The following is a 25,473-nucleotide window of genomic DNA, read 5'->3' as shown; positions in this document are numbered from 1 at the left end:
AGGTTCCCCTCAGGGAAACAGTAGCTAATTGCTGATAGTAATATATATATATATATACAGTATGTATGTATGTATGTATGTATATTTTACATCTTTTCGGTGTCCGCTTGCTGCACTTATTCTGATACTACGTGTACTCATATACAGTGATCCCCGCTACCCGCGGTTTCAGTTGCCCCGCGGCCCGAAAATATTATGAAATCTCGTGCCGTCCCGCCCGGGACGTGAATCATCCCTTTGTCCAGCGTATGCACGCTATATAATAATCCGCTACCCGCCCGTTCGTCACTTAGTGGCGTCGCGGTTACCAGATGATCGACTGTTGCGGTATTGCAGTGCTTGTGTTCAAGTAACATAAGCTAAACTTAATTTAAAAAAAAAAAAAATCTATACTTATTACTTATGAGGACCTGGGCGTTGCTCCTTAGTTTTCCTTTCTGCTGGTGGAGAGAGTGGGACTCGGAATGACTGCTCTTACCAGAAAACTTGTGGCAAAACTGTAGAAATTATAGGCATTAACTGTACATTTAATAGATTGGAGTACAAAATTGCTGCCTGCTTTAACAAATTTGTGTGAAGCAAATCATTGCCAGATGTTCAGTGAGCAGGTATATTGATGACAGATGTATTGTGAAAACGAAAGACCGGATCCTGCTATTTCGTGAAAGTGTGTAGAGCTGACAGTGAAGCATGTGTTCATGTCTACACGTTTGTCTCACTGTATAGAGAGATGACTAACAGTCTCGCACTTAATGTCCTCTTTCAGAAATGGCGTGGTGGACTCTGGCAGTTCTGCTGCTGTCTCTCTCCATAGTCTGCTGTGCGGAATCCATCCAGGAGTTCACATCCAGCACCCTCATCAATAACGTGGTGCAGGACCCCCTCACAGGCCACATCTATGTGGGAGCCATCAATGCCATCTACCAATTGGACTCCTTGCTCAAGCAGGAGAAGAAAGTAGAGACTGGTCCCAAGAGGGACAGCCGCCACTGCACACCCCCCATCCAGTCCTGCCAAGATGACAGACAACACCAACAAGCTGTTGCTAGTGCACCCGTCTAACGGCTCGCTCATTGTGTGTGGAAGCCTCTTCAAGGGCATCTGCTCCCTGCGGAAACTCGGCAGCATTGACCACCTGATCTACTATAACGACAGCAAGGGTTAAAAGGCTTATGTGGTCAGCAGTGAGGAGACGGTGTCTGTAGTAGGAGTGATGTCAACCTTCACCAAAGAGAATGATACATTTGATGTGTTTGTCGTGGGGAAAGGCTACGGAAGCCAGGGCAACATGAAGCTTATCAGCACCCGCATCCTGCAGGACTTTGGCAATTGGGATGTGTTTGAGGACATTGTTGAGGCTCCTGCTGTTCAGGTCACCGCATTTGTCAAGAAGTACAGGCACAATTTTCGCTACTCATTCAAGGAAAGTGGCTTCATCTACTTCCTCTTCACCCGCACAAGAGGGGGGCTACATAACAAAAACTATACCTTCATCTCCCGCCTTTGTGAGGATGATCACCATTACTATTCCTACATGGAACTGCAGCTCAGCTGTGGCCCCAACAACATGTACAACAAGGCACAGGCCGCCTTTGTCTCCTCCCCTGGGGAGGAACTGGCCCGAAACCTGAGCGCATCCAGTCAGTACGGCCAAGTGCGGTCGCAGGACAAGATTCTGTTCGTAGTGTCCAGCACCGATGAAGACAAGCCCCGTTCGGGGCTCTGCATGTACCCCCTGAGATATATCAACCAACGAATTATGGAAATCATCAGTGCCTGCTATACAAAAAATGGGAAAATTGGAAACAAAGTAGCTGTTGATTCTCCGTACACAACCTCAGCAAATCTATTATGTTCAGTATCAGTCCGTGTAAGTAGCGCTCCGTTTCAAACATGACATTAGCAATGTTTTCAGAAGTGTCTTGAGGTTCTGTAAAGTCGGAACAGTGAAATGGGATAGCTCACCTTAAGGTTTATTGTCTTTATTAGAATTTTCTAAAAGTGAAAACCTGAGTATCCCCTCTTGCACACTTGACAAAGTGATTGTATGAGGAAGCTGACGTTAAAGACTTCTCTCTCTGTGCCCATCAGCAAGACACGCTGACAAAGTACAAATGTAGTGCCGATTTCCTGCCTTCACCGCTGGCCAGCACACCAGGCTTTGCGCTGGCTGCCCAAGCTGTCCACACCACCAGAGACCTGCTCATGGCTGTCGCCGTTGCTGTGGAGGCTGAGCACACGGTGGCCTTTCTGGGAACCAGCAATGGGAAGGTGTACCACGTGAGTACAGCAGCAGAGGGTGTACGGTATCTGAGAGCAGTCCCAGGTACCAGTGTGGTCAAACTCATTTTCATAGGAAAGAAAATGGTGTGAAACTAGAACACAGGTAAACTTCCAGGTACACCTGTCCAGCACACCAGAGGTGTACCGAACTGTCCCTGGACCCAGCTCTGGTGAGACAGTGAACAAACACCTGCTATTCGACAGAAACCACAGGCATCTGTACGTCACCACAGGAAAAAAGGTACCGTCTTGGGAAGTGGACTGTATTTGTACTCTGTGTAAGACGCTTGATGCTGGATATCCTTGGCTCTGTGTCAGATCTCAATGGTACCAGTGGAGGAATGTGATATGATGAAGGACTGCAAGTCTTGCATGGACCTCAAGGATCCCTACTGTGGCTGGTGTGCCTTGGAGGGCAGGTAAGCACTCAGTTCACACTCAGTTAGCAGTGAGATATTCACTACTTTCTACACAACAGTTTGCTCCTACTGCTTTCTGCATGAATGGCTCCTTTGTCTAAGGCATAATAAATGCAGACAGTCCTATTTAACAACACGCCACATTTCACGTATCCATATTTTAATTGAATAAATGGTTTGATCAAAGTCATTGATGGAAAAAGTATGTGAACTTCTAGGGTAATGACATGCTGAAAAGAGGGTAATTGGAGTCTGCAGTCAATGCATTGGGTGTTCCAGTCGACTGAGGTGTGAGTTTGGCCTGCCCTGCCGTAAAAAAAAAAAATACACACGGTTTTTAGTACCTGCTCTTCACAGCACAATTCAGTTGAAATACAATAGCCTGATCAAGCCTACATAAGAAAAATACTGAACAAGAGCTGTGTTTGTGGGAGGTTACCATGGAAGAAAGCAGTGCTCTCCAGAAAGACATTACTGCCCATCTCACCTTTGCGGTCAGCCGGGTGTTCACAGCTGGAACAACATTATGTGGACAGGTGAAACAAATCTGACCTTTTCTGGTAACTGTATACAGTATTATTTTTAGAGAAAGCCAAACACTGCATACCCACATCAGTAGCCAATCCTGTGATCTAAAAAAAGGGGTTTTCAAACTGGGGTCCGGAAGAGGGAGTTAGGGGGTCCGCGGAAAACTTGACAGAAAAAAATATTACAGTAATATAATTTTTTACGTAATCTACGTATAGTTTCGTGATTTATGAGTGATTCCTTGTAACGTGTTTATCCCAAAATGCTTTGCGCTCTTTACATTTTGCACTTTTGCGCACGTGGCGCGTTCTGAGAAGCTGCGCACGACTGGCGAAGCCTTATTGTTACCAGCTACTAAAGACATTGTCAGGGAGTTATTGGGAGAGGGTGCAGCACGAAAAGTAGAGTGCGTGCTTGTGTCAGACAATAACGCAGTGAGCAGATGCATAGGTGACATGGCCAACAATATTGCTTTGCAGCTTTTACAACAAGTGCAGGCCAACGAGTACTGTGGCGCGCGGCGCTCTGGGTTCGGATGGGGCGAAAAAGGACGCGCAGGCAGCGTTCAGGAAGAACGTTTTACTAGAACACCGGCATATGGGGAAATGATGCTCGCGATCCGAGGGCCCCATTTCCTCAAGAACCTGCACCTCATTTTATTTTTTTTTTTTCTTTTTCTTACGGATCAGAATGGGTCACCAGCTTACCCAGAGGTGTCTGACTCCACACACTGTCCAAAGCGACAGGAACTAATATCTCCATTCATCATTTCCGATAATTAAAATCTTTATTCAATAAATAAATCCTGAAAAAACTGCCATGCCAAAAATAAAATTAAATAAAACAATAAGATCAATAAGTCCAACAAATATGAGAGAAAAGAAAAAAACGCATGGCAGAACCTTTAACACACTAAAAAAAAAAAAAACCTGCACCTCAAGCCCGCCTTCCCAGCCTGCTTTTTTTTTCAAACTTTATTTAATAAAGTTATCAATAATACATACAACCAAAACAATTCATTAAAATCCACAATCAAACAAATCCAACACTGTTTTCCTACAGTTGGTCAACAAAATCACAAAGCAACCATTACATAAAATACATTGTCAAGACAAAGTCTTTCCCATAACAATCCCCTTTCTGGCTTCAAAGAATATAACTGACCCATGTCTTCCCCACACCAACATACCCAAAAGGACTGTCCCAGCCTGCTTAGCGCCACCAGGTTGGTTTGGTTTGGTTCGTTTGTTTTTGCTTCCCCCTCCTCGGCAAACAGAGACACCCCTTTATTATCCCCTCAAGTCCCCCCAAGGGTTGCACTCTTTATTCACATTTTCCCCATAATGCAACTATTTACAATAAATGCATTCCCTGCTGGAGGATGTGGTGGTGCAGCGTGTTTGGCTGGGTCTCGCTCTCTGGTGGGTCTGGGGTTTGAGTCCCGCTTGGGGTGCCTTCCAACTGACTGGAGTCCCATCCTGGCAGTGTCCCTTTCCCCTCCAGCCTTGCACCCTGTGTTGCTGGGTTAGGCTCTGGTTTGCCACGACCCCATTTTGGGCAAGCTGTTTCAGGCTGTGTGTATGAGTGAGAGAGAGTGAAAGAGACTTTTGGCTGCAGCGAGTTGCCAAATAAAAGAAAATTACTGAAACAGCATTTCAGATGTGCATTTATTGTAATGTGAATTGTAATATGTCTTTACATTATATAAAAGTCTTTACACATAAAAATATATAGTTGCCTTTATAATTTAGGCAAGGGGGTCCCTTGCACAGAATCATCATATTTGGGGGTCCTCGGGATTAAAAAAGATTGAAAACCCCTGATCTGAAACACAAAAGAAGTTTGGTCATGGCTGTGATCCGAAACGCAGGAGTAAATCAGTAACGGATTGGCTCGGACAGAAGCAGTTCCATATTTTAGAATGATCAGAAGAGAGTCCTGACCTCAATCCCTCTGAAATGCTGTGGTGTGATCTCAAGCAGGCTGCTTATGCAGGCCAAAAATATAGATGAACTCAAACATTTCCTGTAGTGCAATGGGCCAAAATTCTTCCCTACTGTTGTAAAGGTCTAATGTTTGAACTTATTGCCAATAAAGGATGTTCCACTCGATACAAAATATTTTTCACTTTTTTTTATTTCCATCAGTGACTGATTTTTTTCAACTGTTTGTTCAATAAAGATATCATCACATTGTACACATCATCTGAAACCACTTATCCCATGCGGGGTTGCAGGGAGCCAGAGCCTAACCCAGTAGCACAGGGCATATGGCTGGAGGGCGGGAGACACACACCCGCCGCAAGGCACCCCAAGTGGGACTCGAACCCCAGACCCGCTGGAGAGCATGACCCGGTCAAACCCACTGCACCACCACGCCCCCTCAATAAGGATATGGTCATGTAAAATGTGTGACGACGTCTATTAAAAGACTGATGAACATTGACTCTTAAGTACAGTTTGTTTCTTTCACCATATGCACCGGCCTTCATCACATAAGTAGCTGCATAAAACTTTACCAGAATATTGCCGATTTCTAGTCACCTTTCTTTTTTTTTTGAGATGCATATAAACATTTATGTTACATTGCAGTGGCTCTGTAAAGGATTGATCCGAGCATGATCATGAACAATTATGCCTTACATGAACTTAAGACATCATGGGTGAAGTGAGTCTGGAAGAGATGAGTTTTAAGACCCTTTTTAAATGTGGACAGAGATTCAGCAGTTCTGAGCGAGAGGGGGAGGTCATTCCACCACAACGGAGCCAGAACTGAGAACCACCTCGCTTTACCTTTCGCGCGTGGGAGCACCAAGCTGGCAGATGTGGAAGAGCGTAGAAGTCTGGTTGGCGTGTAGCAGATGATCAAGTCTTGTAGATACCTGGGAGCAGTTCTATTGATGCATTTGTAGTCAATAACCAGGGTCTTGAATTTGATGTGGGCAGCTATAGGAAGCCAGTGCAGAGAAACGAGTAGAGGAGATACATGGGAACGCTTCGGCAAGACAAACACAACTCGCGCAGCAGCATTTTGTATCAGCTGTAGAGGTTTGGTGGCAGTAGCAGGAAGGCCAGACAGGAGAGAGTTGCCGTATCCAGACAAGATGTCACCATGGCCTGGACAAGTAGTTGGGCAGAGTTGTTAAATTCCAAAGGTTCCCTGCCAAAGATTCTGTCTGTCTACTTACATCTTCACCTCATAGTTAAAAGCAATATTGAGAAGGTCTTGGAATCCACACTGTTGGAGCTGTGTAGACGGAAGGCTTTGGAAGTGGTTCGTACAGAGTGGGTGGCTCATGGGTATCCTTTCTGCTGCAGGTGCACCAGGAAGTCTGACTGCAGGAAGGCAGAAGAGGAGAAGCACTGGCTGTGGAGTCCTCAGAACCAGTGTGTGGAAATAACATCTTTCCAGCCACCAAATCTGAGCTGCAAGAAGATGCAGAAGGTATGAGAGGTTGACTTTGCCTGTATCTCCTACGCCAAGGAACATACACTTTAGACCCTTGCCCAGATTTTACCAAAGGGCATGTTTTCAACATAGGAGAAGAGACATTGCCAGATACTGGAAAATTCTGCAGAAGAACCCCACAATGAGTATCTTATCATTTCCAGTTTTAGAATTTGCATCATGTCGTTCATCCAGTGCACATGGGAGAGACACACACACACACACACACACACACACACACACACACACACACCATCTTTCTAACACTTTAAAATAAAGTCGAAGGTTACGGCGACTGCAGTTTTTTAGGATGTGGTTACTTGTATACGTACCTGAATTTACATTAACTGGAGGTTTGTAAAGTACAGTTTTCCCCGTTTTAGGTTGTTGATATGTTTCCTCTTTTGTAAGAAATATGCAAACACTTCAGGGAGATTCACAATTAAAAGTGTTGCTAATCATTTAACTTGATTCATTTGACGTTGAAATTCATAAATTCCGCAGTTCCGGCTGTTCAGATGATTTTTGAGCTATTTAATAGTTATGTTAATGTAAACTTTACTCCCACAAACTTGGATGCTTTATTGACTAACTGTGCTATGACACTGTTTGTAGAGCTGTTCAGAATAGCGCTGTTTACAGTGTGTAATGTCTTTTATTTCAGTATTGTCTCCATATTCAGTTTGATCTTGGATCACATAGTGTGTGCATGTCAGAGGTCCTTGATCTGTGTGCTTTATTTGCAGGTTGACATCAACGTGGCTTCTCTCCCCAGCATTGGAGGGGATGACAGTCTGAAATGCATTTTTGGCAATTTTGAAAGTGAAGCGAAAATGGACGACTCAAAGGTCACTTGTGATCTGCCGAAAGTCACCGAGATTCCTGTCACTCCCAAAAATAAAGGTGAGTTTCCCAGCTGTGTGCCATGGTGCAATGGTGAGCAAAGTCATTGTAGCTTTTAAACACCTTTCCCGGAGAGGTCTTGCCGGCAGGCGACGTAACCCTTTGCTAACCCGTGTGCCTTCAGATTTTGTCCAAGTGGCCGTGAAGATCTTTGTGAATGACGAGGTGGAGTTGGCGTCCAGCTACTTCACCTTTTATAACTGCAGCGCAGCCGCGAGGCAGGCGGAGAACACACCGTGAGTGGCGGCGTCAGGGTGGGGCGGGTGCCCATTACAGCATAATGTCATGATGTGCCTGCCTAAGGCACTTCTTCGAAATCAGTCTCTGCTTTTGTCTTTCACTTTGACTGCATGGGCAAGAATTGTTCTTGAGGGGATTCTTGGAATATCTACAAACATCTATATATATATCCATCCATTATATTTACTTAGCAGACACTTGTCTCCAGAGCAACTGCCACTGAACTCTAGGTGGTGTTACAAGTCCACACACTTTGGACACCAAAGTGACTTACACTGCTAGGTACACTACTTACAAGGGCTCACTCATCCATACATCAGTGAAACACACTCTCTCTTCTTCTGTCACTCACACACTATGGAGGAACCTGAACAGCATGTCTTTGGACTGTGGGAGGAAACCCATGCAGACACAAGGAGAACATGCAAACTCCACACAGGCTGAGTGGGGATTGAACTCACACCCTCTCGCACCACCCAGGCACTGTGAGACAGCAGTGCTACTCATTGTGCCACCCGTTCGTTCATCCATCCATCCCTGTATCCATTTTACGGGGCAGCTGATAGCGTTGACTTTAGAGCTGCTGCCTTTGGATCCAAAGGTTCAGTACCGGTTCAGATCTCACCTGTTACACTCCTGTAATACCCTTGAGCAAGGTAATTGCTCCAATAAAATTACCCAGCTGTATAAATTGTAAATAGCTGTAAGTACCGTACCGTTGTAAGTTGCTTCGGAGAAAAGCGTCAGTTAAATGAATAAATGAAAATGTAAATCCGGATGACTGGTCTCTGTTAATGCTACAGGTTTTGGGAAGGAGAAGATCAGTCAAGACAGTATTAATGTTCTCACCCTGGTGCCTTGGTTGTTTGCGTTTGCTAACAGGTGCATGTCGTGTGTGGACAGCGAGTGGAGCTGCCAGTGGAACACTCAGGAATTCATCTGCGATGACAGCGATGACTCCGTGGGTGATCACATTATCAAACATAAAGAAGTAAGAAATGAGGCAGCAGCAGCACGTCTCACCTATTCCTGTCTGCCTTGTGCCAGGTGTCTTAAAAATGAAAAAATGCCCCGTGTTTGACATTCGCAGGGAGGTAAGTGCCCAGTATTTGAGAATCCAACTCTGTCTCTCATTCCTGTGGGTTACGAAACCTCCATCGAGTTCACTGGAAAAAACCTCTGTGTTTATAAGGTGAAAGATTTTTCTTCATATCTACCTGTTGACTGTGATAAGTAATAAAATAATTTATCGTTGCCTTTTTTTTTTTTTTTTTTTTTTTAAAAGTAGAGATTGCCTTGAAGATTATAGTGGATTCTGGGTTACACTGTTTGTCTACCTTATCTCTTCCAGGGCAGAGAATTCAAGACTGGCACCGAGCTGATGGTGCCCACTGAGGAAATGGTCACTATAAAAGATTCAGACTACAGTTTAAAGGGACACAAGGTCAGTGTTGGACTGAATTTCATTGCCTTGGTGTTCTGAGCGGCTCTGTTGCCCGCACCTTCGCTTGCGCTATGCTGACAGGGGGGCAGAGGGCCACACTAGCGCTGTGGAATACCACGGAGTAGCCTGTGGAGCAGCTTCCGAGCTCATCTCCTAGGTGTCTGGATAAGGGTTCGACATGCATAGATGAAAGCGCAAAGCAACCACCAAGTGTGTGAGTCCCAGCTGTTGCAGCTTTTCCTTCGCGAACAGTGTCCTGCAGCCAGGGATGTATTGTACTGCACAACGTGCCCCAGAACACCTTCCTTCTCTTGCCTGTATGGGAGGGAAAGAGGAGGGAGCGGAGCTGAGTTGCCAGTAAGTGCACCAGCTGTCCCTCAGGGCCTGGTCTCCTGCTCACTCGGTGGCTTTTGTGGCAAAAAAGGTTGTACCAAAGTAGTTTGATATTGTAGCAGCCCCTTATGAACACAGCAGATGTTTTGGGTTAATGTGCTTGGGTGCTGCTTGGCTCTCCTGTTTTTCAATATCTGTCAGTTAAAGAATTGTTTACTCACACAGTGGTGAACTATTTCTGATGGAAGACTTTCAGTCACATGTGGATGCCCAATGTGCTAGCAGCAGATGCGCAGGGCTCATAGCTGAGCCTTAAAGACCCAGGTTCAAATCTCACCTCCTGCTGTTGTAGAACCTGTGAGCAAGCTACTTAATTGTTCCAGTAAAACTGCCCAACTGTATCAATGGGTACAATCAGTGTAAGCAGCTAAATGGTGTTTATGACTAACATTTAAATAACTATAATGGTAAATGTTTAAGTAACTACTGCTCTTTACTCAGGGTAAGTACCTTTCACTGGGGTACTACAGGTGGGATTCAAACCTGCAACCTTTGGGTCCAAAAACAGCAGCGCTAACCAGTATGCTACCAGCTGGCCTGCGTGTAAATGTCTAAATGGTAATGTAAGCGTTGATGCCTGGATAATAGATCATCGTAATATCAAGACCTCTCGGAATTTTTGCAGTTTGCAAGCACCGAATGTTAATGTTGCTTTTTCTTCGTTCCCGGGACCAGTTTGCCTATGACGAAGCGCGAACAGTTGACGTGCTCTTCTACATCAAGGACAGAAAGACACATAAGAAGATTAACAGCAAACTAAACGGTAGGCCTGACAGTCAGACGTGGACTGTTCGGACTGCAGCCGTGCGCACAGGGGATGGTAAAAACAATGAGTTGAACTGATTCTTATAACTGACTGTTCAGTTAAGTGACCTTGCGCATGGAAGTCGTCAAAAAATGAATGGAAATTGGTGTCGTGTGCGGTGTGCTGATGGTGGTGTCCACCCCTCACCTGCAGTGACGCTATACAACTGTGCAGTGGGCCGTGAAGACTGCAGCCTGTGCAAGAGTGCAGACCCCATCTACAGTTGTGTGTGGTGCGATAAAACCAAGTCCTGCGAGTATCGGAAAAGGTGTCCGAGTGGTGAGCGGAGGAGGGACTGTCCTAACCCTGAAATCACTGATGTGAGTTTCTGGAGACGCTGCACCATGTTTTCTCTGTATCATACAAAAAATAGCACATTTATTACCTCCTGTTCTTTTATCTATCCAAGCAAATTAATAAATGTCCTTTTGGTCATAGCTAAAAACTGCCAGATCTCATGTCTAACAGTTCACTTGGTGTCTAATCTCCTACCATAAATACTATTCTATATCCGATTTGTTAACAAAAAAAAAAAAAAAAAAATACTTTTGGCAATCCTAATGCTGGCATTGGCTTACTTCTACGAAGGCAAAAGTAATCTAGTTATTTCTATTAGTGACACACCTGTCCCTTTGGAGCAGGATGGTAATGGTTTTATTAGAATGAATGACTTTTTCCCTCACGAAAAATGCACGTACAAAACAAACATCTCACAAATACACCAATTTACCTTATCGTTTTTCTACCGAAAGTAATAACAAGAAGGGATAAACTCTGGCAAACATTTCCCCCCCCCCACGGGCTCTCTAATCGTTACAAAATGCAGATAACCTGTCTGTACATTGTAAGTATGTATCTGAAGAGGAAATGCTCTTTTTTCAGATCATACCTCGGTATGGGCCTCTGAAAGGGGGGATTTCACACACACACACACACACACACACACACACATTTTCAGAACCGCTTGTCCCTTACGGGGTCACGGGGAACCGGAGCCTACCCGGCAACACAGGGCGTAAGGCCAGAGGGGGAAGGGGACAGACCCAGGACGGGACGCCAGTCCGCCGCAAGGCACCCCAAGCAGGACTCGAACCCCAGACCCACCGGAGAGCAGGACTGCTGTCCAACCCACTGTGCCGCCACACCCCCCTGGGGGGATTTCAGTGACCGTCAAAGGCTCCAACCTGGGTATCGTGAAAGAGGACATAGAGAGCATCAGAGTGGCCGGAGGGCCCTGCGTGCACCAGGAAGAGAAGTACTCCATGTCCACCAGGTACAGCAGAGCACCCGGTCACCTGCACTTTTGCAAACAGGCATTGTTGGCATTTTCTCACCTTAGCTCATCTCCTTGCTTTGTGCCAGCTCCATATGAGACAATGGTTGCTTTGGGTTCGACTTCCTATCCTTACCTACGGAGTTAAACATGCACGTGCTATATTCATATACGTGTCAAATCCTTGAGAAGAAAGCTGGTGTTTATTGATCATATTGTACAGAGTTAGGGTGACATTAGTGTTGTGCTAATTTCAGTGGGGGGCGGATCATTTTTATCGTCGGCACCGGGTTTGACCTCGTCCAGAACGCTGCCGTGAAAGTGGTGCCCTCCAGCGAGCAGTCAGGCGTCACCAGTCCACTGAAGGTTTGTGTCCGATGAAAGGCTTCTTACCAGAAGACCACTCCCAGTGTGCAGTGCCTGTCTTCTCTGCTTTTTGGAACAGTAGGGGTTTTAAGTAATGGAGCACCTATAGCACCAGCATTCCACCAGTATTTTAATGTGTGTGTATACATTTGTTGTGGGTCAGGTAGGAGCCATGGACTCTACTCTGGTGTCTCTCTCTCAGTCTGATCCTTCCCTTGCAGTCTGAAGTGGAGGTAAAAGGCGAAAATGACGCAGTAATGCAGTTCTCCTCCCCGACGGTGAACGTGACCGATGGGATAGCGTCTCTCAGGACCTACATCGTCATGGACAACATTGAGCTTGAGCTCAAGCCTTTTGACTACCACCCGGATCCTACGTTTGAAGAGAACCAAAAAAGGATTGTTTCAGAGAACAGCATCATATCTGTAACTGTAAATATAATCTTCTGTTGGCATTATTCAGGAGTAATTCCTGCAAAATTGTTTTATATTCACCAAACGTTTGCATACTGTTTTTGTTGTCTGTTTTAACATGTAAAATTACAGCTGAGAAAAGCAACGGTTACAGGTGATGTAATGTCCCCAGTTTTCTTGATGAAATCCAATTGATACAGTACTTCTGAAATACAATAAATTCTCTTTCTCAGTATTAGAGCTTTTGCAGTTCACACAGAACAGTGTGGCTAAGCCATCTTCTTGTCTCTCGCACCCAAGGGTAAAGGTTTCGCCAAAGCAATGACAGCCCAAGAAGCAGAAGCCTTTGTGGGAGACGTCTCTTGTGGGGTCAGCATCTTACAGAATGACAAGCTCTTCCTGGACTGGACCCAACCAACATCTTGCTTCAAGAGGCCCAAGAGAGACACAAAGGCAGATTTGCTGGAACTTAAGGTAAGGCACTGTGCTGTGCAGAGAAGGATTCCTGAATTGAAGCTTGAAGAGGAGAAAAGGCTACTCAGCTTTACTGAAGTTGCTAAATAAAACTACAGCTTTAGTGGAGTTGCCTGAATGCCTATGGTTTAATTCTGCTCCAACTGTATCGTTTCTGCTTCCTTCAGATTAAGTTCGGCCATGGGCAGTGGATTGTAGGCTCAGTGGAGTATGAAAAGAAGACTGAGGCATCCTGGACATCTCCCCTGGACATCATAATTCCTGAAGTGATTGCCCCGATGGTGGGGATCATCATAATCATAGCCTCAGTGTGCTGCTACAGGTAAGTGACTTTGTTTTAAACCTCAGAGCATGAATTCCAAATTTGGAACATTGCTGCTCGTATGCCCTTCAACTGCTACACCCCAGCCAGGCCCCTTCGCTTGTCTACTTCTGCTCGCTTGGTGGTCCCGCGCACGAAAGGTAAAGCTTGGAGATTCTCGGTTCTGGGTCATATCTTATAATATTTAAAAAAAAAATGGTGGGAGGGTATCGGGATTTGTCTGTCCTGTGTTTTATGCACCTATTCGAATGATGAACCTCGGTGCAGCAAGTGGTAGGTAACAAACTAGGTTTGCTTGAGACTTTCATGTCTGCAGCTATGTCTCCTTCTCTCAATGCAATGCATAAATTGTACTTTTGCTGATGTATGTCGCTTTGGACAAAAGCGTCTACTACATGAATAAATGTAAATGTAATGTCAACTGAGAGAACATAAGTTATCACACATCCTGAGTTTTCTTTAAAAAAAAATAAAGATAAATCTGTGGGTAGGGAGTTACATAACACCGTTACTCAGTGTATGAATTTTATTGCTTCTTCTTTTGAGGCAATTTTGTAATTTGATCATTTCCATGCGTGTGCACAGGAAGCAAGCTGAGAGAGAATATGAGAAACTGAGGCAGCAGCTCGAGAACCTGGAGGGGAGCGTTCGTGACCGCTGCAAGAAGGAGTTCACAGGTCTTTTCCATAACTAACTAATAATCTGCTCATCTGCAGTCTTTACTCTGGCTCTTACCACTTGCAAGAGCCCTTTAATCTACAGTTGCACAATCCCCTGTATAGCGCATGTAAAGTTTTATTCCTAACCCTTTTCAGAGCTCATGATTGAAATGGAGGACCACACCGGTGACCTCAGTGAACCCTGTATCCCCTTCCTGGACTACAAGACCTACACAGACCGCGTTTTCTTCCTGCCTTTCAAGAACAGCGCCAGTGACGTGATGATCACTGGCAAGCTGGACATTCCTGAGGCGAGGAGGGCCACAGTGACGCAGGCCCTCAACCAGTTCCTCAACCTGCTGAATAGCAAGCCTTTCCTTCTCAGTGTAGGTCCTGACATCAGTGCAGCTCCCAAAACCTTTCCTTATTGTCACAAGTGCCTAAAAACTGCATATTTGTGTCTTTTCCCATCTGTTCTTTGCTGCTCCAGTTCTTTTTTAATGTGAAATTAATACAATCCTCACAATCATCACTGGGGAGTGCAGTGGCACAGCGGCCTTGGCCAGGTCCCGCTCTCTGGCAGGTCTGGGGTTCGAGTGTGCTCTTGTCATTCAATGGGTGACTCCTGGGCTGTGGGTTTATGTGCGAGTTCAAATTCAAATGTCTGTGTGGAGTTCATACGTTTCCCCTGTGTTTGAAAGAGAGGGGGCTCGGGGTGCCTTGCGATGGACTGGCGTCCCGTCCTGGGTATGTCCCCTCCCCCTCCAGCCTTGCCGGGTTAGGCTCCGGTTTGCCGTGACCCCTGTTGGGATAAGTGATTTCAGCCTGTGTGTGATCACAATCATCAGACTGGCTTTCACAGCATAAAAGTTAATGGATTTTATGTGTTTTCCAGCTTGTATAGCACACAATTTAGAATGATATATGAGGTGTATAGCAGATCGTGCCTTTGTCAGTTCATCCGCACCTTAGAGGGGCATCCTGACTTCAATGCCCGGTCAAAGGGCTACTTTGCCTCCCTGCTGACGGTGGCGCTTCACAGCAAGTTGGACTACTACACAGACATCATGAGGACACTCCTGTTAGAACTCATGGAACAATATGCCCGGAGCAAGAACCCCAAGCTCATGCTGCACAGGTGAGGTGTATAAGACCAGCGTATCTTTAAGGTGTCTCAGAACGGCCCTTTTTTTTTTTTGTAAATAATGTGATCTTCCCCTGCCCACTTTAAAAAAAGTAATTTCTCTGCCCCTTACTTGTAGGTCAGAGACGGTGGTGGAGAAAATGCTGTGCAACTGGATGTCTATCTGTCTCTATCAGTTCTTGAAGGTATCATCTTTTGTGACACAAAATTAATCTCATTTGATTCCACTCTGTGGATTAATCTTATTTTCTACTGGTTCAGATCTTTGTTTGAACAAAATGAAGGTTTTTGCTTTAGTGACAGGGAACGGTTTTGTTCTGAAAGAAGCTTGATGGTGAATTCTTGTGCGGGCAGGACTCGGCAGGAGAGCCTTTGTACAAGCTGTTCAAAGCCGTCAAACACCAAGTGGAGAAAGGCCCAGTGGATGCTGTCATGAAAAAGGCCAAGTACACGCTGAATGACGCTGACCTGCTGGGGGACGACGTGGAGTACTGTACGCTGGTGAGTATTATGTAGGCTGAACCCGATCACACGTCGGCGGTCTCTTGGGGTATGAATGCTTCATTTTGAAAGGATTATCTGTGGTGCTAAATGAACTCCAAGAAATGGGAAGAAGACAATACCGGTGGACACTTTCGTGATCAGCAGAATCCTTGTGATCTATGACAGTTTTTGAAGATGCACGTTAAATCTACAGTGTGGGAACTGGATGCATGCACAGAAGGCCAAGTGCTAACCGCCCTTTTCGCCTTAGACTCTGCAGGTCCTCGTTCACGGGGAAGGGCCAGGTGTCACTTTGGTCAAGGTACTCAACTGTGACACCATCTCCCAAGTGAAGGAGAAGATCCTTGAGCAAGTGTACAAAAATGTGCCCTATTCTCAGAGGCCCAAGGTGGAAAGCGTCACTCTCGGTAAGGACCAACTGAGCTGGAGCACAGTTGCATAATATAACGATTCATGACATGAACTGTTTATTACTGAAGTAGGTATGACATTATTTCTGTTTTATAGGCAAGGGTTTCCTTGCTTGGATTGCACCAGTCTGCATATGATTGGGATATAAAATGAATGTTGAAATAGTCTTTCTGCTCTGTAGAATCTGCTGGGCAGATTCTGTCGGACCTTGACTTGACATCGCAAAAGGAGGGCAGATGGAAGCGCATGAACACTTTGGCCGACTATGACGTGAGTTACATCTTAAGAAATGGACGCATCGATTCTAACGGTACAGGTTGAGTCACGGCTTGCCCCTTACGTGGTGACCAAATGTCTGTGTCGTGTCTGCTCCAGACCTGAAATCTGTCAGACTGTATCCAGCTCGGGCTGAACATAGTTCTTGTGTTTCAGGTGCGAGACAACGCCACTCTCGTCCTGTCTAGGGTCCTGCATCCTCTGCAGTCTTATGACCAGCACCAGGACAGTCATGAAGAGAGTGAGTGGTGCTCCTGTACTACTTCTTGCCTTCCGTAGTGTTCCCATGGTCTTGCTGACAACCCTACTCTACCTACTCCTTCAGGAAATGCTCTGCTTGAAGAGGACAAGGTGTTCCACCTGGTGCGGCCAGCAGAGGAGGTGGATGAGGTCAAATCCAAGAAGGGCAACATGAAGGACAAGTCGATGACCAAAGCCATCACAGAGCTTTATTTGATGCGGTTGCTGTCTGTCAAGGTTGGTTTGTTAATAGCCTGCTGCAGTTAGAATGCTAAATACACTGGGCTGGTGAAGCCTACAACACATTAATATGCAGCAATTTGGTTGTTCATTGCTAAGAATCCAATCATACTTCTATATTCTAGCCCTGAATATGTAAAAGATAGTTCTAATAATAAAATCTGTATTTGGAATGCAAAGTGAAATATTTGGATTAGTATTTGGATATCATATTGTGGCACGCAGCGCCGTGGGCTTGGTTGGGGCGAAGAAGGACGCAGAGGTACCGTTCATCTCGAACATTTTATTGAACACCGGCACCAGGGACCCCATTTCCTCCAGGACCTGCGTGTCTCGCCAGCCTTCCCACCCTGCTTAGCACCCCCAGGCTCACTCCTCTTTCTCCCCTGGCAGACGCAATCAGCCCCTTATATCCCCCGCACGTCACCAAACGCTAACCCATGACAATAAGCATATTTCCCCCTCAAAACTGTAACGCAGGTCATTACAATATATTTATCAGATTTCATGACAGAAATACAGGATTGCTATGCTTTTGAAAATGGCTCCTCCTCACCTGGACTTGCTTACATATGCGCAAATGTGTTTGTTTCAGGGCACTCTACAACAGTTTGTGGACGACTTCTTCCACAGTGTCCTCTGTTCATCCGTTGGGCCCCCAGCAGTCAAGTACTTTTTTGACTTCCTGGACGAACAGGCACAGAAGCACGACAACGTGGATGACCAGACCATTGACATGTGGAAGACCAGCAGGTAGAGTGCTCTTGCCGTCTCTGGCAGAGAGAATTCCCGAGAAAGCAGCGCTGGAGCTGTCAGTTTTCAGAGACAAATGCTTCACGGTGAGGGGAGGCACAAGGGCATGGGGGTACTGCTTGGGGTTTCTTGCGACAGACTGGCATCCCGTCTTGGGTGTGTCCCCTCCAGCCCTGCGCCCTGTGTTGCCGGATTAGACTCCGGCTCGCCGCAACCCTGCTCGGGACGAGCAGCTTCAGACAGTGTGTGCGCGTGTGCGTGCTTGACACTGTATTTTTCCTTTAAAATTCCTACTGAGAGCTCCGTACACACTGGATACGTTGATGTGGAATTTATACCGCAGTAAACCATCTGCGTCATATACATTTATCTTTGATTGACAGGTTCTTCTGGCAGCATAGACTAGAAGTGTTGGTATTGTGAGAATGAGTGATGAACAGTGTAATTACAACACTTTTGGCTTACTGATGAATTTGTGTACTATTACATGCTGAACAGACAGCATAATTATGTCCCCTGCTAATTTATTAAATCCACTTCTTTCTGTTCATTTGTTTGGAACATCTCTCTGGGTATTAAATCAGAGATGAATTCCAAACTTATTTGGCTCAGATGCCTCAACTCTTAAATAAATGTGGGGGAAGAAGTGTCTATTTTCTGCATTTTTAAAATTAATCTGCAACATAATAATGCATTTGTATGATCCCTGTATCGTGTGCCTCGGTACTCAGTTGATAAGGCAAAGTGAATTGCAGCCAGATTCTAACTCTGATTAATTGTGGGAGTATTCATTGGGACATATGAGAGCTGAGAACAGGAATAACATGCAGAAACAGGGTTAAAGATGAGGCCACAGTTATATTTGCATGGAATGAGTGTGAGTGCTAGTGTGTGTTTCTTGAAAAGGCTTGTGTCTCCACAGCTTGCCTTTGAGGTTCTGGGTGAACATCCTGAGGAACCCCCACTTCATCTTCGACATTCACGTGAACGAAGTGGTGGACGCCTCCTTGTTTGTTATTGTCCAGACCTTCATGGATGCCTGCACCAAGAGCGAGCGCAAGTTGAGCAGGGTGAGCCTGGGAGTGCCTTGACATTATGCCATTGTTGATGTTAAGCAAAGGGAAGGATCCATGAGCCAGGACTTCATTTTTTTTTCCAGCCCATGATCCCTCTGTAACCATTTTCCTTTGGCTTTATTCCTTACAGGATTCCCCGAATCACAAATTACTCTATGCAAAGGAAATCTCCACATACAAGAAAATGGTGGAGGAGTAAGTACTGTCAGGGCTACCACTTGGTAATCTCACCATTTCCTACCATCTGCAAAAATCCCTTTGCCTTTAATCAAGATGACCTGTCTCGGCTTGTATTTGTCCATAGTTACTACAAGGGCATCAGGGAGATGGTGCCCGTCAGCAACCAGCATATGAACACCCACTTAGCGAAGGTGTCACGGGTGAGTGAGTCTTCCACTATTGCCCTTGTACTTACATTTACATTTATTCATTTAGCAGACGCTTTTCTCCAAAGTGACATACATCTCAGCAAAAATACAATTTGTGCGTTACATTAAGAGAAGGAGACATGGCTGTAGACATGTAATTAAGTAAACCTAGTTTGTTACTATCCACTTGATGCACCGATGTTCATCGCTCACGTAAGTGCAGAATAGATACTTCTGTGAGGTTGTGATGTTATGTCTTATGTGGACACAGTGAGGAGCCAGAAGATCTTACCTTCAAAGGGGGTGTAGATATGGCTGCTTCGGCTGGTTTTGGTCAGTCCTAGAAGTTCCTTACTTCAAGTTGTTCTTTGTCTCGCAGTCTCACACAGGCAAACTCAGCACCCAGGTGGCTCTGCATCAGCTGTACCAGTATGCAAACAAGTACTATGATGTGGTATGTGACTCACTCTCCCTTTCCTGTCAGACACATATGAACACAAGGATCTGAGATCGAACACGACGCTGTGCATCTTCTCTAACGGAATCTGTTCTTGCCTTCCTTCCAGATCATCACCTCCTTTGACGAGGACCCCGCTGCCCAGAATAAACAGCTTGCTCTGAGACTGCAGCAGATAGTGGCTGTACTGGAGAACAAAGTGACAGACCCCTAACCTCTGTAGGAGGGTGGGGGCCGGTTTTGGTACTGTGGGGCCAGAAATTAAAGCGGAGTTTATTTCATATGGCCTGAGTCCTGAGTGGAATAGCAAAGACGTGGGGAAGGGAAGGAATGGGGCTGTTCCGAGGAAGCTCCCCCCCCCCATCTTAAATGTTTGTTGTGTCTGAAACGGTGTCACAATTCCCTAACGGTTCTCAAAGTCGATCCCCCTCCCTGTGCTGGTCCAGATCATACAACACGTGCCAAGGGGCCGAGGGATCTGCAGGAGACACCACACCAGACGTTCTCAATGATGAGACATGTGACCATTGCAGCCCGGCCTTTGAAATAAGCCCTTCCTTAATCGCAGGCTTTATCTGTTCAGCTGTTGTTAGTTGTTGTTGTTCAGTTAAATGTTCAATTTCTTCCAGTATAAAAAAAGTTTAAGAATAGTACAGAATATTAGAATAAGATTAAGAATTAAGTTTATAGTTTTTATTGTGCATTTTTTACCCAGAAAGCCTTATATATTTACATTTTTTGTTTTTGATATGTCATATTTTTGTGCCTGATAAATGTTCTCCAGTTGTTCAATGATGGGAAGGATGGGACCTCTGTTTTGAAGTGAGATATAAAGTTAAGGGTCTGGAATCTGTGTATTGGACCGCCAGTGACCAATGTGTTCATTTCCTTGCCTGTTGGGCCTTCTTGTCCTCATCCCCTGTACAAGGGGGTTGTGCAGAAAACAGCACTGCAGCATGGGAGAGCACATATCGCAGTTAACCATACTGTCATAAGAGGCACCTCTGTCACTCTGCGGACACCCCCATCTCTCATTTTCGGTGGAGTAGATGTATCTATTCATGATTAGATCTCACTTTTTTATTGTTACTTTATCATTATTATCTTTGCGACAGCTGTTGTTGCTCTCGGCTCTTTTTCCAATGTCTACTTCAAAGTTTAAAGGAGTCATACTGACATTCTGAAAAATGTTAGAAGTCTTTCACATTGTCACCAGCCTGTTTCGGTATGAGCCATATCCTTTCTGATGACGATGACATACTTAGTTCTGTTTTTCTCTGACTAAATGCTTGTAAATTGTTGCATTTCTAATCTTCAGTAAACTGGTACCGTAAAATGTATGATTGCTAACCAATTATTTTACTGAGTCTTGTGAATCAGGTAGCTCTTACCAGGTGATTTGGTGCGGTTCCCTGTCTACCCTTTAGTCTCTCTCGACTGCTGTTGCCCAGGTCTCAGTGCTGGGCCCCTTACTCTTCTCTATCCACATGTTCTCCCTTGGCTGTCATCGAGTCTCATTGACTCTCCCATCAGTCCTATGTCGATGATATCCAGCTCTGACTCAAGTATGTTCTTCTTTCAGCTCACTGAAGGCATAACCTAGTCCAGCAGATACATCCTGCACAACTTCAGCTGAATAAACATTTGGCTTACAACACACTCTATGCAGCTTCTTCCTGGTCCAGGCCATTGTAATATCCTACCTACACTACTGCATATCCCTTGTGTCTGCTCTTCTGGCCTCTACCAGCGAGCCTCTCCAGCTGATCAAGAACCCCTGCATGAATTGTATTTGACTTGCCAAGGTATTCCCATGAATCGTTCTTTGTCGTTCTCTGTTGGCTTCCTGTAGCTGCTGGGTTCAAGTTTAAATCTCTGGTGCTTGCCTACAAGCCCATCAGTGGATTTGCTCCCAGATACCTCAAGAACATGATCACTTTCAATAGCACAGCCAGATTCTTATGCTTCTCCAACTCTAGCCACTTCATAGTCCTGCCAGGAAAAGTCCAAAATCAGAAGTCTAAAGGTTCTTTGTCTGTGTATCAATATGGTGGAATTAACTTTTTTTCTCTCCCTCAAGATCTAGGGAGTCACTCCACAAAATCCATCTCTTCCAGATCCATTTCTCTACTAATTTTATTTGCTCCAGAAATGTGGACATTTTTAAAAAAATGTACTCCCCAAATTCTTTACACAACTCTTTGTGTAATGTATGCTTGCAAAAATGGTATTGGACTAAATGGCTATGAGTTTTACCTCACTTTGTTTTTTTGGCTGTGGAGAATAACTTTCTCTGTAGATTTGTTTGATCGTACCGTCTTAAGAAACAGGAAGGTGCAGGGTTTTTGGTGGCTTATCTGCCATCCCCGCAGGGTGATGCAGAGATTTTGTTTCAAATTGTTTTATACCAGATAGTCCAGAATAGGCTTTTCCTTGAAGACGTCGGCAGCCCCTGGGGAGGGCGAGAGACCATCACTGGCAGTGAGGATGATGGCTGGAAGGATACAGGCTTTGAAGAATACGAGCGCATTTCTTTTGTTCGTGAGATCGTCTTCAGACTCTGGGACTTCCAGCAGAGGACATTGTCTGCAACCAGAGAACCAGGTCATTGTCCTTTTTCGATGTCACGCTGGCGACCGATGAATGTTATCAGAGGGTGTTGGAGACTATAGGGTGAGTGCAATGCATTCCAAGCTGCTCCCCTACTCCATGGAGCCACTCTGAAGGACAGATAGAAGAGTTGTGACAGTCCATTTGTGTCGGCAGACGTCGTGGCAGCTTTCCTGGGGGATTTTGCCGACGTCTTCCCCGGACATGAGGAAGACCGGGACCTTCTGGGGATCTGGACTGGACGGAGACGCTTTTTAGTCCGCCTGCGATCCGACCCTACGGACTGCAAATGAGGTACACCAGGAAATCCAGTATCGGAGTCGGAGAAACAGGCAGTAGGTCAGAACACTAGTACGCGGGTCGGGTTTCAGGACGGGAGCGGTCTCAGGAAACGGGCGAAGGGAAGGGGAGCTAGGAGTGAGGAGCAGGGTACAAAGGCGGCAGGTAGGCTGACTCAGAGCGAGTGAGCAGTCGGCGAACAAGGTTCCGCGACACTCATCGTTCGCTTCTGCCTTTTAACCTGTCAAGCCCCAGGTGTATCCGGTTATGCCAATGATGTGGGCGTGGCACCTTTGTCACAGATAGCTTTGTATCAGAATTATATGTAGTTTTGCTGAATTAAACAAACTTGTCATTTAAATGTGTCATGTTGAATTATGCAGAAAAACAAACATAAAAGACATGGAAGTCCACTAATTCTTCATTATCTGTAATTTTCATAAGGGGTGGTGCATTATTACAGCTGCTTTCCTGAAAGGTGCTGGAAAACCCAGTGACTGATCTGCCCTTTCAAGTATTTTTTCGTTCGGCAGTGTTGTGTAGTTTTTAAATATTCTGTAAGAGTTACTTAATATAGGTTATGTGGCCTCGTTGAAAAGACTTAATACCGTAAACATAAGGCATATGGTTATTTATTGTTGCTGGTATGAACCCAATATGAACTAAGCAAGTATATCCATCCTCGGAAGAAAGTGTTGATGACCTGTGAGTTTGCTTCCCTCATTTCCATTTCTGTCCTTCTTGTAGACACATCCGGATCCACGCAGGAGAGAGCCCCATCAAGCGCAGCGAATGTGGCAAGAGTGTCACGGTGAAGTCCACCTTGGACCACCACGTCAAGACTCATTTAGGGCTGCATGTCTAGCTTCTCTCTTATTTTGTCTGACAGGCCTGTGTCTGTCTCCTTCACTTCTTCCTCTTCACTGCATGCTACATGCAAAGATGAAACTGTAGGTTCATGAGCCCTATGTTCTTAACTTGAGAAACACACTGTGCATGCTGCTAGATTAGTCAGATCTGAGATCAGAATTGGATTTGGTCCATGCTCCTTCTAAATTTTAATTCTATAGTACATTAAGGAAGCCTGCTCCTATTATCGCACTGAATTCCTTTAAGTGAATGCCTTTAACAGTTTGTAACCATTTTATGAGGCGCTGCAGTTATCGTATGTTTTCTTCAAATGTGTTCACAGACTGTCTGAAAAAAATCATGAAATGAAGCTGTCCTTAACTGCCACTCTATTAGATAGATAGATAGATAGATAGATTGGAAATTCTTGTGCCAGAGATTGCTCAAACAGATTAACCACAATTAAATATAAAAGTAAAAAAAAAAAAAGTAAGAAAGCAAAGTGGAAGGTAGAAAGTGACACAACACATGGTATTAAACCTTATATTACATTATTATATTAAAATTTAAAATAATTTAAAACAATTGCACATGATATTAAATGGTTATATTGCTAGTAATGTTGAAAGAAGTAATGATATTGCACATAATAATTATACAACTATACTCCATGTCTCGATGTTACCACTTTACTCCCTACAGAAGGGGGAAGAGTTATACAAATTGATGGCCACTGGTATAAAAGACCTCTTATGGCATTCTGTGGTACACCTCGGTGGTCTTAATCTATGGCTGAAGCTGCTCCGCTGTGCTTCCAATGTGGCATGCAGGGGATGAGAAGCATTATCCGTAATACTGAGTAGTTTCCTCAGCATCCTCCTCTCTAACACCTCCACCAAAGACTCCAGTTCCACCCCCAGGACAGAGCCAGCTATCCTGATGAGCTTATTGAGTCTATTGGCATCGGCTGCCTTCATCCTGCTGCCCCAGCACACTACAGCGTAGAAGATAACACTGGCCACCGCTGAGTGATAGAACATTTGCAGCATGGTTCTGCAGACATTGAAAGATCGAAGTCTCCTGAGAAAATACAAGCGGCTTAAACCTCTCTTGTACAAAACCTCAGCGTTTTTAGTCCAGTCCGTCTTAATCAGAATCAGAACGAGCTTTATTGCCAAGTATGTTCACACATACAAGGAATTTGTCTTGGTGACAGGACAGCACAGACAGAATGACAGTGACAGGACAGGTGAGAAGATAGAGTATGTGAACAAGGGACAAAAAATATTTAAAAATATAAAGTACCCAATATACAAAAATAGTCACTAGATACAAATGCAAGGGAGTGTGAGTAAGAGATATGATGTGATAAATAGTTATAAATAGCATTATGTATTGCACTGGTTTACTCTCTAGGGGAGAGATTTAGGTGTTCATGAGGTAGATGGCCTGAGGAAAGAAACTTTTCTTATGCCTGGCTGTCCTGGTGCTCAGTGCTCTGTAGCGCCGGCCAGATGGCAAGGGTTCGAAGAGGAAGTGGCCTGGATGTGAGGGGTCTAGAATGATTTTGCTAGCCCTTTTACTGACTCTGGACGAGTGCAGTTCTTGGAGAGCTGGGGGGGATGTGCCGATGATTCTTCCAGCAGTCCGAACTATCTGCTGCAGTCTTCTGATGTCTGACTTCGTAGCTGAGCCGAACCAGACAGTTATAGAGGTGCAGAGGACAGACTCAATGACTGCGGAGTAGAATTGCATCAGTAGCTCCTGTGGCAGGTTGAACTTCCTCAGCTGGCGAAGAAAGTACAACCTCTGCTGGGCCTTCTTCACAATGGAGTCTATGTGGAACTCCCACTTCAGGTCCTGTGAGATGGTGGTGCCCAGGAACCTGAATGACTCCACTGTTGCCACAGTGTTGTTCATGATGGTGAGTGGGGATAATGCTGAGGTGTTTCTCCTGAAGTCTACGATCATCTCCACTGTTTTGAGCATGTTCAGCTCCAGGTTGTTATGACTGCACCAGACAGCCAGCTCTTGGATCTCCTGTCTGTAAGCAGACTCGTCACCATCCCGGATGAGGCCGATGAGTGTTGTGTCGTCTGCAAACCTCAGGAGTTTGACAGAGGGGTCTTTTGCGGTGCAGTCGTTGGTGTACAGGGAGAAGAGCAGTGGGGAGAGCACACATCCCTGGGGGGCTCCAGTACTGATTGTGCGAGTATTGGATGAGAATTTTCCCAGCCTCACTATCTGCTGCCTGTCTGTCAGAAAGTTGGTGATCCACTGACAGATGGAGGCGGGCA

At 45.2% G+C, this 25,473-nt stretch overlaps 1 long non-coding RNA gene and 1 pseudogene across 1 annotated transcript; both read left to right on the top strand.

Annotated features, from left to right (window-relative positions):
* The first annotated feature begins 305 nt into the window (after nucleotides 1–305).
* On the top strand, nucleotides 306–21,668 carry LOC114909807 (plexin-B2-like; annotated as a pseudogene).
* Nucleotides 21,669–21,764: 96 nt separating this feature from the next.
* Nucleotides 21,765–23,480, top strand: LOC114909809 (uncharacterized). The gene is made up of 3 exons (XR_003797392.1): nucleotides 21,765–22,111; nucleotides 22,205–22,342; nucleotides 23,075–23,480. It is a non-coding gene; the product is annotated as an uncharacterized LOC114909809 (long non-coding RNA).
* Nucleotides 23,481–25,473: the final 1,993 nt, after the last annotated feature.

Source organism: Scleropages formosus, unplaced genomic scaffold, assembly GCF_900964775.1.
Source record: "Scleropages formosus unplaced genomic scaffold, fSclFor1.1, whole genome shotgun sequence".
NCBI classification, from domain to species: Eukaryota; Metazoa; Chordata; class Actinopteri; order Osteoglossiformes; family Osteoglossidae; genus Scleropages; species Scleropages formosus.
This window is presented reverse-complemented; position numbering and strand designations above follow the sequence as displayed.